The 5,875-nt window shown below is 47.3% G+C and overlaps 1 pseudogene; it reads right to left on the reverse strand.

Annotated features, from left to right (window-relative positions):
• Positions 1 to 1,606: 1,606 nt before the first annotated feature.
• LOC141025664 (uncharacterized) lies at positions 1,607 to 2,858 on the reverse strand (annotated as a pseudogene).
• Positions 2,859 to 5,875: the final 3,017 nt, after the last annotated feature.

The raw sequence follows: 5,875 nt of genomic DNA on the forward strand, positions 1-5,875 counted from the left end.
AGAGAGGGGCTTGGCCTTGGGCTTCTTCTTCTTGGGCTGCAGAACCAGCTCATGGAAAGTGGGCTTAAACCCATCCCGCTGGGCCGAACTTCTGGTACACCTACGAACAGAAGTTTCAACAAGTGGAGTAGGCGCCAAAACTTTGCGTGGCCTCCTGGCAGGTGCACGCTCAGGAGGAGGAGGAACCACAGTCACAACCCTGTCAGATTCATCCACAAAAAGTGCTCTAGCCACAGGTCGAGCAGATACCGACTCCTTCCATGTCAGCAATGGAAGGGCATCCTGCTGGAAAGCAAAGTCCCAGGTTCTCTTGCTCAAAATGACAGGCGACAGGGGCTGAGACAGCAGAGGTTTAGGCACCTCAAACACCATTGGAGCAGTCAGCAAATTTTCAAACGAGCGCCTCCAAATCATCTCCGGCGGCAGAGGGGGACCAAAAGGAATCGGAACCACAGGCTGCTCCAGAGTGCGGACATCAAAAGGGGGAGGTTGATACACCACAGTGGCCCAATTATTAGCATCCTCCATATCCGGTGCTACCATTTGATCATTCGAATTAGCAGGAGAAGCCCCATCAATAAGAACGATAGGAGCAGGGGACACCTGGGGTTGATCTTCAGAGCTTTGGTGGGCTGAACTAGGTTGTGCCGAGGCATTCAAAACCACAGATTCTTGATCCTCCACAGCAGGCTCCGCAGCAGGTTCCTCCCAGTTGCCCCAATTGTCCTCATGCACCTCATTATGCGCAGGTTCAGGCGGAGGTGGTGGCACATCGTTCCACCCCAAGGCCGGGAATGGAGGCAGAATAAAAGGTGGCATCTCCGGAAAGGGAACACCAGGCATGGGATGGGGATTTCCATTCATGGGCATCCAGTCTTCATCCTGGGGCATCTGTTCAGCAAAATTTGCCCGCAGGATATACAGCGGCACCGTCCAAGACACCCGGGCACCACCCCAAGCAGCATAATCCATGAACACCACATCTCTTGGAACTAAAATATCTTCTGGAAAAGACGCAAAAACCAAAGTGCGCACGAGGTAGGGATCTTCACTAATCCAATGCTGAAATTTCCCAAATGTGTTGACCGCTGCCCGAATATTCTCCTCATTGCGAAGATCGAGCGGAATCCCCAAGAACATGAGCAGACCCTGACGGAAACCCTGAGCACCTCGAAACGAATCACCCTCATCGTGCTTCATAAAACGCACAAAACGATCATTGCCTAGAGGTTGGGGCGGCATCTGAAGAAGAGAAAACCTGACTGCAGCATCCCGAAGCTCGAAAAGACCGACCGATCTAATCCAAGGCTGAGCAGACCTCACCAATACCCCATGGGCTTGCAACCACTGTACCACTTCCTCCCTAGCAGCACCAATCTGATCGGGAGGGGGGATGGGCATTACCTCAGCAAGCATGAATTCCTCATGGCGGCGCACAAGTGGGGTATGTGGCGTCACATAGGTCCGAGGCAGACGAGCATCACCGGCGTCCACAATGTGATGGCCAGCCGGCACATACAGCATGGGGTCAAGGGGGAAGTTAGCCATCGGAGGGGAACAGTCCGGGCTGGAAGCAGGCGGCAAGAAGTCCGGTGGGGGAGGGGTCTCAGGTGGAAAGAAGTCCGGTGGGGGAGGGGTCGCAGGCGGCGCTGTCGAAGGCGTTTTGGGACCAGGACTGATGGAACAAGGCGAAGCAGTAAATGCGGAAGTGCAAGAGGAGTCCAAGTTTGGTAAAAGCTGTGTCAGAGAGATATTCTCGGTGGGAGCTGAGCGATCCTCGGAAGTTGCAATGTTACCGGGTTTTGGTTTCCAAACCAAACCCAAAATACTAGCAAACTTGTTACAATCCTTTTTACCATGCCCCACCCGCAGACAAGAGGTACAACGCAATTTAGATGTGCACGCCACATCAAAATGACCCTTAGATAAGCAGATCTGACACGTTAAAATTTCATCTACCATGCCCGTAATCAAATCATCAAAATCTTCGTCTGCTTGCTGAGAAGACGGAATGGAAAGCCCAGAAGATAGCACCGGCTCCACCTGGACCGTGGACCGTGAAGGAGACGGCCCAACATGGGAAGGCACGTCCACATTCAGAGAGCCAAAATTTCCGCCCGAGATAGACGGCGACCCATTCGCAGCTGGTTGAAGATCCCTAACCGTTCCAAAGGAAATGGAGGGGGTAGTTGTCGTCCACCGGAGCTCAGCCGGCGGCGAAGGGTGGATGACCACCCGTTCATGCGCAGGAAGCGTGTACCCCGCATCCTCAACAGTTTGAATGCAAGTCTGCGTGGCCGGATAACGATAACCACGACAAGCAGGATAATTCTGGAACTGTGAAAACGAGAGCTTCTTGGCAGGGGCATGCGATGATTTTATCGAAGATTTACGGGGCTTGGTGTGCATAGCCAACATGCCAAGGGTAGCTCGACGTTTGGAAGGGCTAACAATGATCCACTCGGCATCACATTCCAATTTCCAAAGCTTGAACTCACGGCCCCAATTTGGGCCACCATTACCCCAAAGATGAAAGAAACATTTAAAATGATCACAAGAGAAAGAACGGAGCCTGAGGATGATTAAAGCCACAGCCTTGCAAGAAACGTGAAAACCAAAAACCCTCTCCGTGATCATAAAAACCATGAACTCAATAGCAGAACCTCCGATGGCCGCCTCAAGCGCCGCTGCCACCGAATCCTCAGTCAAACGAAAATCATGCCGGCCAAAAGAAATTACCATGGTGAAGAAGCCCGTGTCGGGTGCACCGGAAAACCCGTAGATTGAAAAACCTTCTCCGCAAAAACCAGACCCTTGGAGAAGTCCAAGCCAAGGGTGGATCCATCAGCAGAACCCATAGAGATGGGTATTAAAACGTAGATCTCAGTGCGCCAGAGAGATCTAGTGGAAAGGAAATGAAATTTGGTGGCTAGGGGAGGAGATCACCGGAGGTGGCGGCGATCGCCAGGGTGGGGGTGGGAGCGCCTATCATTGTGCGCCAGAGAGATTTACTAAATAATTATTGTTTTTTAAAACAATAGTTTCAAACTCAATCAGTGAAATGTGTCACTTCATGCTCAAGCTAAATTCCTGAGGGTTAATAGAATTGACATCTTACTATTGTCAGGAAAACAACAAGCGCAGACTTGGAAATGAGGGAGAATAGAACCCGGAAGTTAAGCGTGCTCAGGCTCGAGTAGTGAGAGGATGGGTGACCGTCCGGGAAGTTAGATGATTTGGAATGATGAGGGGTGATTAGAGATTAGAGGATAAATTGAGCAGTGATGAGGGGTGGTGATTAGAGATTAGAGGTTAAAATAATTCAGAAATTTGAAAATAAAAAAAATAAAAAAATTCGCAAAAAAAATTTCAAAAAAAAAATCATAAAATTTCCTTTAGTCCCGGTTGGTAACCGGGACTAAAGGTGGAGCTCCAGGCTGCGTCCACGTGGACGGCCTTTAGTCCCGGTTCGTGTAAGAACCGGGACTAAAGGGGGGAGGCATTAGTAACGACCCTTTAGTCCCGGTTCAAAAACGGGACTAAAGGCCCTTACCAACCGGGACAAAAGCCCCCTTTTCTACTAGTGCATGAAGAAACTCCATTCCGATGGACATTTGGAATCACTTGATTATGAATCACTTGGTACTTGCGAACCGTGCCTCATGGGCAAGATGACTAAAACGCCGTTCTCCGGAAGAATGGAGCGAGCAACAAATTTGTTGGAGATCATACATACTGATGTACGTGGTCCGATGAATGTTGAGGCTCGCGGCGGGTATCGTTATTTTTTCACCTTCACAGATGATTTGAGGAGATATGGGTATATCTACTTGACGAAACATAAGTCTGAAACATTTGAAAAGTTCAAAGAATTTCAGAGTGAAGTGGAAAATCATCGTAGCAAGAAAATAAAGTTTCTACGATCTGATCGTGGAGGAGAATATTCAAGTTATGAGTTTAGTCTTCACTTGAAACAATGCGGAATAGTTTCGCAACTCTCGCCACCCGGAACACCACAGCGTAATGGTGTGTCCGAACGTCGTAATCGTACTTTACTAGATATGGTGCGATCTATGATGTCTCTTACTGATTTACCGCTATCGTTTTGGGGTTATACTTTAGAGACGACTGCATTCACGTTAAATAGGGCACCATCTAAATCCGTTGAGATGACTCCTTATGAACTGTGGTTTGGCAAGAAACCAAAGTTGTCATTTCTTAAAGTTTGGGTTGCGATGCTTATGTGAAAAAGCTTCAACCTGATAAGCTCGAACCCAAATCGGAGAAATGTGTCTTCATAGGATACGCAAAAGAGACAATTGGGTACACCTTCTATCACAGATCCGAAGGCAAGACTTTCGTTGCTAAAAATGGATCCTTTCTAGAGAAGGAGTTTCTCTCGAAAGGAGTGAGTGGGAGGAAAGTAGAACTTGATGAGGTAACTGTACCTGCTCCCTTGTTGGAAAGTAGTTCATCACAGAAACCGGTTCCTGTGACACCTACACCAATTAGTGAGGAAGCTAATGATGATGTTCATGAAACTTCAGATCAAGTTACTACCGAAACTCGTAGGTCAACCAGAGTGAGATCCGCACCAGAGTGGTACGGTAATCCTGTTCTGGAGGTCATGTTACTAGACCATGACGAACCTACGAACTATGAGGAAGCGATGATGAGCCCAGATTACGCAAAATGGCTTGAGGCCATGAAATCTAAGATGGGATCCATGTATGAGAACAAACTATGGACTTTGGTTGACTTGCCCGATGATCGGCAAGCCATCGAGAATAAATGGATCTTCAAGAAGAAGACAGACGCTGATGGTAATGTTACTATCTACAAAGCTCGACTTTTTGCGAAAGGTTTTCGACAAGTTCAAGGAGTTGACTACGATGAGACCTTCTCACCCGTAGCGATGCTTAAGTCCGTCCGAATCATGTTAGCAATTGCCGCATTTTATGAATATGAAATTTGGCAAATGGATGTAAAGACTGTATTCCTGAATGGACTTCTGGAAGAAGAGTTGTATATGATGCAACCTGAAGGTTTTATCGATCCAAAGGGTGCTAACAAAGTGTGCAAGCTCCAGCGATCCATTTATGGACTGGTGCAAGCCTCTCGGAGTTGGAATAAACGTTTTGATAGTGTGATCAAAGCATATGGTTTTATACAGACTTTTTGGAGAACCCTGCATTTACAAGAAAGTGAGTGGGAGCTTTGTAGCATTTCTAATATTATATGTGGATGACATATTGTTGATTGGAAATGATATAGAATTTCTGGATAGCATAAAAGAATACTTGAATAAGAGTTTTTCAATGAAAGATCTCGGTGAAGCTGCTTACATATTGGGCATCAAGATCTATAGAGATAGATCAAGAAGCTTAATTGGACTTTCACAAAGCACATACCTTGAGAAAGTTTTGAAGAAGTTCAAAATGGATCAGGCTAAGAAAGGGTTCTTGCCTGTATTACAAGGTGTGAAGTTGAGTAAGACTCAATGCCCGACCACTGCAGAAGATAGAGAGAAAATGAAAAGTGTACCCTATGCTTCAGCCATATGCTCAATCATGTATGCAATGCTGTGTATCAGATCTGATGTGTGCCTTGCTATTAGTTTAGCAGGGAGGTACCAAAGTAATCCAGGAGTGGATCACTGGACAGCGGTCAAGAACATCCTGAAATACCCGAAAAGGACTAAGGATATGTTTCTCGTTTATGGAGGTGACAAAGAGCTCGTCGTAAATGGTTACGTCGATGCGAGCTTTGACACTGATCCGGGCGATTCTCAATCGCAAACCGGATACGTGTTTATATTGAACGGTGGAGCTGTCAGTTGGAGCAGTTCTAAACAAAGCGTCGTGGCGGGATCTAC

The sequence above is a fragment of the Aegilops tauschii genome, chromosome 6 (assembly GCF_002575655.3).
Source record: "Aegilops tauschii subsp. strangulata cultivar AL8/78 chromosome 6, Aet v6.0, whole genome shotgun sequence".
NCBI lineage: Eukaryota > Viridiplantae > Streptophyta > Magnoliopsida > Poales > Poaceae > Aegilops > Aegilops tauschii.